This window comes from Vicia villosa, linkage group LG2, assembly GCF_029867415.1.
Source record: "Vicia villosa cultivar HV-30 ecotype Madison, WI linkage group LG2, Vvil1.0, whole genome shotgun sequence".
Classification (NCBI taxonomy): domain Eukaryota; kingdom Viridiplantae; phylum Streptophyta; class Magnoliopsida; order Fabales; family Fabaceae; genus Vicia; species Vicia villosa.
Window position 1 is genome coordinate 224,540,719 of NC_081181.1, and position 10,616 is coordinate 224,551,334.

The 10,616-nt window shown below is 34.0% G+C and overlaps 1 long non-coding RNA gene across 14 annotated transcripts; it reads left to right on the forward strand.

Moving 5' to 3' along the window:
- Positions 1-4,512: 4,512 nt before the first annotated feature.
- On the forward strand, positions 4,513-9,467 carry LOC131654046 (uncharacterized). Of its 14 annotated transcripts, XR_009299207.1 has the most exons (8): positions 4,513-4,839; positions 5,025-5,050; positions 5,170-5,235; positions 5,322-5,537; positions 6,218-7,853; positions 7,974-8,056; positions 8,147-8,172; positions 8,341-9,466. It is a non-coding gene; the product is annotated as an uncharacterized LOC131654046 (long non-coding RNA). The 14 variants fall into 14 exon arrangements; XR_009299204.1 differs by having other exon boundaries at positions 6,218-8,056; positions 8,147-8,183; positions 8,341-9,467; XR_009299206.1 differs by having other exon boundaries at positions 6,218-8,056; positions 8,341-9,467.
- The last annotated feature ends 1,149 nt before the right edge of the window (positions 9,468-10,616 follow it).

A 10,616-nucleotide genomic window follows, 5' to 3' on the forward strand; every position in this document is an offset into this window, starting at 1 on the left:
CATCTATATAACCATTTAAGAAGGCACTCTTAACATCCATCTGATAGAGAGTGATGTTATGTTGAGTGGCAAATGAAATTAATAGACGAATAGATTCTAACCTGGCCACTGGTGCAAAGGTTTTTGTATAGTCAATCCCTTCTTGCTGACTATAACCCTGAGCCACCAGTCTGGCTTTGTTCCTTACCACTTCACCTTTCTCACTGAGCTTGTTTCTGAAGACCCATTTTGTACCGATTATATTGAATCCATCTGGTCTAGGAACAAGATCCCAAACATCATTCCTTGTAAACTGATTCAGTTCTTCTTGCATAGCAATTATCCAGTCTGGATCTTCTAGAGCATGATCAACAGAAGTTGGCTCGATCAAAGATACAAGACCTAATTGACAGTCTGCATTGTTCTTAAGGAATGCTCTTGTTCTGATTGAATCATCCTTCTTTCCAAGAATGACATCTTCTGAATGATCAGAGATGAGTCTGGATGATCTTCTGACAGATGGTTCTTCAGAAATGCTTAGATTCTCCAGAGAAGCTGATACTTGATCTTCAGATTCTTTGCTTCTGAGAAGCTCTGCTTCTGATGCGTTGCTTCTTGGCTCAACAACTTCTGATATATCAATATCACAATCTGCAAAATTATCAAACTGCTTTGGTTTTTCAGAACCAAGCTTATCATCAAACCTGATATTGATTGATTCTTCTACAATCAATGTTTCAGTATTGTATACTCTGTAGCCTTTTGAGCGTTCAGAATATCCAAGAAGGAAACATTTTTGTGCTTTGGAATCAAACTTACCAAGATGATCTTTAGTGTTCAGAATAAAGCATACACATCCAAAAGGATGAAAATATGAAATGTTGGGCTTTTTATTCTTCCACAATTCATAAGGAGTCTTATTTAGAATAGGTCTGATAGAGATTCTATTCTGAATATAGCATGCAGTGTTTATTGCTTCTGCCCAGAAATGCTTAGCCATATTGGTTTCATTGATCATGGTTCTGGCCATTTCTTGCAGAGTCCTTATTCTTTCGTTCTACAACTCCATTTTGCTGTGGAGTTCTAGGACAAGAGAAATCATGGGCAATACCATTTTCTTTGAAGAATTCTTCAAAGGATCTGTTCTCAAATTCACCACCATGATCACTTCTAACCTTTATGATTTTACACTCTTTTTCAGATTGAATCTGAATGCAGAAATCAAAGAACACTGAATGAGACTCATCCTTGTGTTTCAAGAATTTTACCCACGTCCAGCGGCTATAATCATCTACGATGACTAATCCATATTTCTTCCCTCTGACAGATGCTGTTTTGACTGGGCCAAACAGATCAATGTGCAAGAGTTCTAATGGCCTTGAGGTAGAAACAACATTCTTGGACTTGAATGCAGGTTTGGAGAACTTGCCCTTCTGACATGCTTCACAAAGAGCATCTGATTTGAATTTCAGATTAGGGAGTCCTCTGACAAGATCCAGTTTGTTAATCTGAGAAATCTTTCTCAAACTAGCATGACCTAATCTTCTGTGCCAGACCCACTGCTCTTCAGAAACAGACATAAGACAAGTCACCTTCTGACTCATAAGATCTTGCAGATCTGTCTTATAAATGTTGTTCTTCCTCTTGCCTGTAAATAGGATTGAGCCATCCTTCTGATTTACAGCCTTGCAAGACTTTTGGTTAAAGATTATATCATAACCATTGTCACTCAATTGACTGATAGATAAGAGGTTATGTGTTAATCCTTCTACAAGAAGTACATTAGAAATGGAAGGAGAGTTACCAGACTTTATAGTTCCAGAGCCAATTATCTTGCCCTTTTGATCTCCTCCAAACTTGACTTCTCCTCCAGACTTAAGCACCAGGTCTTGGAACATAGACCTTCTTCCTGTCATGTGTCGTGAGCATCCAGAGTCCAGGTACCACGACATGTTGTGCTTTGTCCTTTTTGCAGCCAAGGATATCTCTTCAGAATCTGATTCTGATGTAGATTCTGATCCATCATCTTCTGTCGCCATCAGCGCACAGTTAGCCTGCTCATCTTCAGAGTCTGAATCATCTTCTGACTCATCCCAGGTTGCCATAAGACCTTTCTTCTTATGAAACTTCTTCTTGGGATTTTCCTTCTGAAGTTTTGGACATTCATTCTTGAAGTGTCCAGGCTCATTGCATTCATAGCACATGACCTTCTTCTTGTCAAATCTTCTGTCATCAGAAGATTCTCCACGTTCAAATTTCTTTGAACTTCTGACGCCTCTGAACTTCCTTTGCTTGTTCTTCCAGAGTTGATTTAGCCTTCTGGAGATCAAGGACAGTTCATCTTCTTCTTCAGATTCTGATTCTTCAGGATCTTCTTCTCTAGCCTGAAAAGCGTTAGTGCATTTCTTGATATTGGATTTTAATGCAATAGACTTACCTTTCTTTTGAGGCTCGTTTGCGTCCAGCTCTATTTCATGGCTTCTCAAGGCACTGATAAGCTCTTCCAGAGAAACTTCATTCAGATTCTTTGCAATCTTGAATGCAGTCACCATAGGACCCCATCTTCTGGGTAAGCTTCTGATGATCTTCTTTACATGATCAGCCTTGGTGTATCCCTTGTCAAGAACTCTCAATCCAGCAGTAAGAGTTTGAAATCTTGAAAACATCTTTTCAATGTCTTCATCATCCTCCATCTTGAAGGCTTCATACTTCTGGATTAAAGCGAGAGCTTTAGTCTCCTTGACTTGAGCATTTCCTTCATGAGTCATTTTCAAGGACTCATATATGTCATAGGCCATTTCCCTGTTAGATATCTTCTCATACTCAGCATGAGAGATAGCATTCAGCAAAACAGTTCTGCATTTATGATGATTCCTGAAAAGCTTCTTCTGATCATCATTCATTTCTTGCCTTGTCAGCTTTATGCCACTGGCATTTACTGGATGTTTGTAACCATCCATCAGAAGATCCCATAGATCACCATCTAGACCAAGAAAGTAACTTTCCAGTTTATCTTTCCAGTATTCAAAGTTTTCACCATCAAATACCGGCGGTCTAGTATAATCATTGTTACCGTTGTGTTGCTCAGCAGAGCCAGATGTAGATGCAGATGTAGACTTTGCAGATTCATCAGCCATCTTTTACTGAAGCGTTTTTCTCTTCCTGAATCTTTTCTAAACACGGTTAAGTGCTTGCACCTTAGAACCGGCGCTCTGATGCCAATTGAAGGATAGAAAAACACTTAGAAAGGGGGGGGGGGTTTGAATAAGTGTAGCTTTAAAAACTTGACAGATAAAAATAAATTGCACAGTTATTTTTATCCTGGTTCGTTGTTAACTAAACTACTCCAGTCCACCCCCGCAGAGATGATTTACCTCAACTGAGGATTTAATCCACTAATCGCACGGATTACAATGGTTCTCCACTTAGTCAGCAACTAAGTCTTCCAGAGTCTTCTAATCACACACTGATCACTCCAGGAACAACTGCTTAGATACCCTCTAAGACTTTTCTAGAGTATTTTGATCCACACGATCACTCTAGTTACAACCTGCTTAGATAACCTCTAAGACTTCCTAGAGTATTCTGATCCACACGATCACTCTAGTTCCTTACAACTTAATGTAATCAATTCTAAGAGTATTACAATTGCTTCTTAAAAGCTATAATCACAAACTGTGATATTTCTCTTAACGTTTAAGCTTAATCTCACTAATATATTACAACAGCAATGTAGTGAGCTTTGATGAAGATGAAGATTCTGAGCTTTGAGTAGAACAGAGTTTCAGCAAGTTAATAGGCGTTGTTTTTGTTCAGAATCGTTAACCTTGCTTCTCATCAGAACTTCATATTTATAGGCGTTGGAGAAGATGACCGTTGAGTGCATTTAATGCTTTGCGTGTTCCGTACAGCATCGCATTTAATGTTATACGCTTTTGTCAACTACCTCGAGCCTTGTTCACGCTGTGTCTACTGACGTTGCCTATAATAGCTTTTAACGTTCCTTTTGTCAGTCAGCGTAGCTTGCCACTTGTACTTCCTTCTGATCTGATGTTTGTGAATACAACGTTTGAATATCATCAGAGTCAAACAGCTTGGTGCAAAGCATCTTCTGATCTTCTGATCTTGAAGTGCTTCTGAGCGTGATACTATCAGAACTTCAGTGCTTCTGATCTCATGTTCTTCTGATGCTTCCATAGACCCATGTTCTGATTCTGCTTCGACCATCTTCTGATGTCTTGCCAGACCATGTTCTGATGTTGCATGCTGAACCCTTTGAGATACAGCTTCTGAGCGCTGAATTATGCATACTCTTTATATATTTCCTGAAAAGGAAATTGCATTGGATTAGAGTACCATATTATCTTAAGCAAAATTCATATTATTGTTATCATCAAAACTAAGATAATTGATCAGAACAAATCTTGTTCTAACAATTTTGTGTCCAAATATTACTTTTTATGACACTTTTCTCGTTTTGTCCAATTAAAAGCCTTCATTTTGCCTTTTATCACACAATTGGGTCCCACTTGGTTTCTCTTTATTTCTTCATTGCTCCTTTCACAAACCCTAACTTTCTATTTCTCTCCCTGTCTTCTCTCCCTCTTTCACAAACCCTACCATATCTCTTTCCCTTCCTTCTTCTTTCTATGACTCAGCCTCTATTTCTCTCTCTTTTCTCTGTCACCTCAATATCTTTTTTCCTCTTCTTCTTTTTTTCTTCAGATCCAACGCTTCCATGGATACACTGTTTTTCGGTGAAAAGTGTGGAAGTCACGAGAATCAGAACCGCGGAAGAGGTTGTATTTGTCTTTGAAAACATTGAAGGAATTGAGTCACCAAGCAGAAGTGAAATTAGAGGTATTTCCTTTATAAAGTTTTGATTTTTGCTCAAATCGCTATTGTATTCGAGGTATTTCGTTGATAAAGTTTTGATTTTTATATGTTTTGGAAACACCCTTTTGTTTATTTTAACTGAATGTATTCAAATTTTTGTGATTATAGTTTAGGGTTTTGATTATTTTGTTTGTGTTATCTTGTCTCAGAAACGGCACCGTCGCCCGACAAACAGGTATAACCTATCGAGTTTAATAATTATGAATCGGTAGTTTTGTTTTTGTTATAAAAGTAATTATGTATGGCTATTGATATTTTGTGGTTGATTTGATGATTTTGTGGTTTATTTTTTAGGATTTAGACTGGATCGAGTTTTAATGAGACTGTTCCCAAGTGTGACATTACTATTGCTGATGAAAGGTCAGTGGTCTCTATTTCTCATTTAATCTGCTTTGTATTTGTTGTTTTGTGATACTGACAACTAAAGTAACAATGCTTGACATTAGTAAGAAGACAGTTGTTATGTCTTTGTGGGGTGATCTTGCAACCAACATAGGACAAGAGTTGTTGGACATGGTTGATAAATCTTCAGTAGTTGCAATCAAATCCGTGAAGGTTGTATACCTTCAAGATATTGAAATGTTAAACTGTGGTGAAAAAATATGCGTGGATTGCAAAAATCGAAACAAGTTTCATGGGCTTCGGATTTGAATCTTTGTCAGGTAATAGTTATCTTCCAGCTGCCGTATCTTAATCCATCGATTCGTTCGATTTTCATCCAGTAACCGCTTTAGTTTCAAAAGCTTAATTGAAATTTGCTTCTCTGCTTGAGAATATTATTTTATTGCAAAAACTAACTGCATTTTGTTCCTTCTACGAAGGAATCTATCAATACAAAAAAATTATCTTTTCACCAAGTCTTAAATCCATGTGCTTTTTTAGGTTATATCCTAATCGTAAGTTTATATTGTTCCACAAAATGAAGGTTGTTCTTCAAAATAGTAGCGATTAAGCAGTTAATGAGATAGGCATGGTTTCTACTTTACAAACCTCTAATGTTGTCAAGCTCTATGGCTTCTGTATGGAGGGTGATCAGTTCTTTTTATATATAAATACATGGAAATCAATTGCCTTGCTCATGCTTTATTTGGTAATTATTTAGTTGTTGTAGTTGTATTCTTCTGCTTCAGATTTGTTATTTACAAGTCAATGCAGTTTTATTTTCTGGTTTTCTGGTTTTCGTCAAGCTGGTGGGTCGAGACAATTGTGAGATTCCTTCATGTATATAACACCTTCACTAAACATTTATTATTTGTGGCTGTAACGATGTCTTACTATTAAATAATCCACCATCGCACACAAGATGTTTGATGAAATAATAATCTTCTGCCTTTTACTGCAGCTATACAGCATGCCCAATACTATCTGAAGAAAATAGGACTAGGTCCAAATAACTACTACTTCTAGAAACAAATCAGAAAGGCTTTGATATGCACCTATACAGTGATGGGTGAAGCGTGGTTATACAACGAGACACCGCCATTGGGTTGGTGGACACTGGAGCCAATGCCAAATGAAGAGAAAGACATGGCTCATTTGTATGAGCAGACTGTCCGAAAATGTGAATTAGTTAGTCAAATCACTATGACAATTTTCGGTGTTTCTAATGTATCATTTAGTTCATCCTCTTATGAGAACTTTGAGTTTTACAGTTGTACAGTATGATAATGTTACGTCAAGGAGATAAAAGCACTATAATAACAAGGTCGCTGTGTATATCTTTGGTATTGGATTACGTGAGCTACTAAAAAATCGCATGCCTTTTGAAGGAATGTCCAATTTACAGGCTGCTTATATCGCTGCTTTCAAACTACTAAATTCGAAATTATAGAGTGATTTTTCATCAATCAGATGGTTATATTTTCTATGTCAGCAATCAGATGGTTTTTTTATAGTGCTGCAAAGTTTCGCGGTGCTTTATCGACTGAAATGACAATGGTTTATTGGACCCTTTTATGAGTAAAATTATGCTCGTCATTATTTTCCAGTTTCTATACTGAATGTTAGATGCATGCTGTTAGCATGTCTTGAATTTGATCTTTCTATGAGCTTGTGTTTCACAAGAAGGAAGAATAATTCAGTATTAAACGAGTATGTATTCCTTCAATTCAAATTGGAACACTTGGTATATAGGTTTTATCTTTTTTTACTGTTGATACTGTGTTGGTTAAGAAAATCATTGCGCTGTATATGAGACTATGTATCATTACCTAATGAAACCACACTGATTCTGAGAGATGGATAATGATGTCAATGTTTTATTACAAGTATCAAGTTACCCATAATTGGTTATTATCTACATGATGCCATTTATTTCAATTTTTCTTAACTATTCTAGAATGATAAAGTCAGAGTTAGTAATTAATAATATAACTTCAAAACAATTGCATTACTATGCATCATAAATACCGTATGAAACAATTAGCATTAGTTCTGAAAATTTCTGTTGGATTTTAGGCTGACTTGGTTCCTACTTTCTGCAGGTCTGATGTAGGTCTTGAATGACCCCCCTGTTGTTTTGCTTCCACCACTGACTTGGTTCTTATTCTGTCTCTTATGAATGACCCCCTGTTTTTTTGCTTCCACCACTGCTATTACGCTTAACTGCCACTGCTGTTGTTCTATTTTTCATGTGTTTTAAATTCAAATGTGAAGACTTTTCAATTTTCATGTGTTTATTTTTGTTGCAGAAAGTGATAGGAGATATTGCTAAAACATCAAAATTTTCTTCATGAGACATGGAGATTGAGATACAGGAGCTTCTACACGGTTTGATAACTTCCAAGAACCATGAGTCTTCATCACAAAAGCATGAAGCTTCTATATGATTTTATGTTTTCCTGTTTATTATACTTCACAAAAGTGCAACCTTGATTTCATAAAAAGAGAGATTTGACTCACAAAAGTGCAACCTTAATTTTTTATATGCACAGGTTAAGAGAATGAGAGAAACATTATATTTTCCCCTCCTTCTTCAGGTTCTGCTTCACTTAATAACTGATCTCTCTTGCTGTATTTAGTTTTTTATTTGGTGTGTGGTTTAACTCATTTGATATTGCCCTTATTGTATGATATATCGTTTTTTGACAATGAAACAGTGGGAGATTTGACAAGTAGACTTGGGGCAGATTGTAAGCAAGTTTCAAGGGTTATTGGAAATGATCTTAACTTGAGGCAGATTGTAAGCAAGTTTCAAGGGTTATTTAAATTATGCTGTAGAAGTTGGACTTTGTGCATTTGGGGAGCTAAAATTCCCTTCTTTTTCATACAGGATGGGGTGGAGGTATCCTGATATTGGTGAGTTTCAGGTACCTTATTTTTTGGCCCCATTTCAAGTTATTTTGTAACATTGTTGTTTTTGAAACATTAGTTTAAATAATGCTTATTTAAAAAATCACTGCTTGCCAATATTTGAAGACATAAATATTGAAGTTTTATCAAAAAAAAATTGGTTCCATGATGTAGGTCATAATTGAAGATTGCACTAGCGCTAGATACAATGACTTTCTGCAGTTGAATATATGTATGAAGAATTTAAATAGCAACATTCATTTATTATAATAATAGAATTTATTTATCACTCATGTCATGAATATTTTTTAGTCATGAATAAATATTAAATAGAAAGGGTTAAATAGAACAAAATTAAATTTGTTATAAGGCAATAGGAGGAAGCAAATTTAAATTTATAATGATGGAAAGTAAACCACAATCATATCATATGGTTCATAAGTGTATATATTTATTCTTTTACTAAGGTTAATGTTTTTCAGAGTTAATTCTCATAGCACAAGAAAGCATATAGTGTTTGTTTGACTACTCCAATTCTTGAGATAATCTACTTATTATTATTTTACGATGATGATAATATTTTGTTTTTTTAAATAATTCTAATTTTAAATATTTATTTCTAATTTATTAAACTTTATAAACAATTTTATTATTACAATTCTATCAACCTTAAAAAAATACTTTTTTTTTCACAATAATTGTTCAATAGCTCTTAAGAAAAATAGTTATTTTTAAAGGTTAACACTTCGGTACCCTTGAATTTAGTTGGGTACTGGTACCTTCCTCCAATCAAATGAAGATATTCAATGCCACATCATTTCTTAATATTATTTTATTTTAAAAAAATTTAAAATTTTATATTAATTAACACTAAGGGTACCGGTACCCAACTAAAACTCAAGGGTACCAAAGAATTTGCCAAACCCAAACCCAAACCCATACATTCAATTATCTATTACTCTTATTCAAGTTTATTAAATGAAATCTAAACAATATTTAATACGTTATACTCTTATTAATATTATACCATATTCTATAAATAAAAAATATTTTTGAATTATTTTTTATCAATTTAATATTTTTATTTAAATATTAAAACTTTATATTTTAATTTAATATAAAAAAATTATCTGATAAATTCGATTCAACCCACACCCAGAACCCGTGCGGACGCACGGATTTTCCACTGGTTAATACAAAAACAAAATCAAGAAAAAATACAACGTTAATATTTCAAGAATTTTTTTATAAATAAAGTATGTAAGTTAAGGTATCGTTGAATTCTTAAAAAATCTAGTATGAGATGAATGGTTGAATTGAATTTTAGAAAAACATCAGATAGACTTTTTTTAAATGATTATCAAAGAATGAATAAAAAATTACCGAACTTTTTGCACAGTATCAATTTTTTTTGACATTAAATAGATTTGTAAAGTATCTTTTCTTAAAAGTAAATGTAAGAATATTTTGTCACACCCATTTTATTTTATACCTGTCACCTCTTTAAATAGGGTATTTTTACTAAATTATTTTCGTAAAATATCGGATTTTTTAAAATTTCTGATATCGTACCGGAAATTTTGTTGATTTTATAAGTTTTACCGTGTTTGATATTACATATCGGAAAATTAAAATTTTCGATACCGAATTTTTCAAATTTATGGTATGTGGAGAAGTCAAAATTGATACCGGAAATTTGAAATTCTCGGTACATGAAAAATTAAAACCTCCATATTACCGGAAATTTGGTTACCAATATTACCAATTCACTACATCCTCTTATGCACAAGCACATCACCAATATTACCATAAATTTGAAATTTTCAGTATATGAAAAATATCGGAAATTTGAAATTTCCGGTAATATTGGGACTTAAGAGTGCACATCACCAATATTACCGGAAATTTGACATTTCAGGTAATATTGAGATTTAATTTTTTAAATCGCACCGAAAATTTTGAAATTTTCGATAAATTGATACTGGAATTTTGTAAAAAAACAAAGAATTTTGATATCGACCAAAAAGAGGTACCGGAAATTTGCTCTGCAGGACCATAAATTTATTTTTTTGATGATTTTGGCAACAGTAATTTTTTTCCAAAAAAAGATAAATTTTTTGAGTAAATAATATGAGCGGAAATTTGGGAATAACATAAAATGGGGGTGGCAAGTATAAAAAATGGGTGGCAAGTTAATTATTCTAAATGTAAAATTTTAGAAATATAAATTACAAAAGAGTTAAAATTATAATATTTAAAAGTTGTAAGGGTGTGAAGAGCAGTTCAAGAAGTGGCAAGTAAAATGCTCCCCATTAACACGGGCTTTTTTTTAATTAATGAACCTTAACGTTGGGCTTTGCTCACTCCAATCCACACCATTTATATAATACAGTATATCTTCTTTTCTTTTTTTTAAAATGTATAACTAATCTTATAATACAATTTTTTGG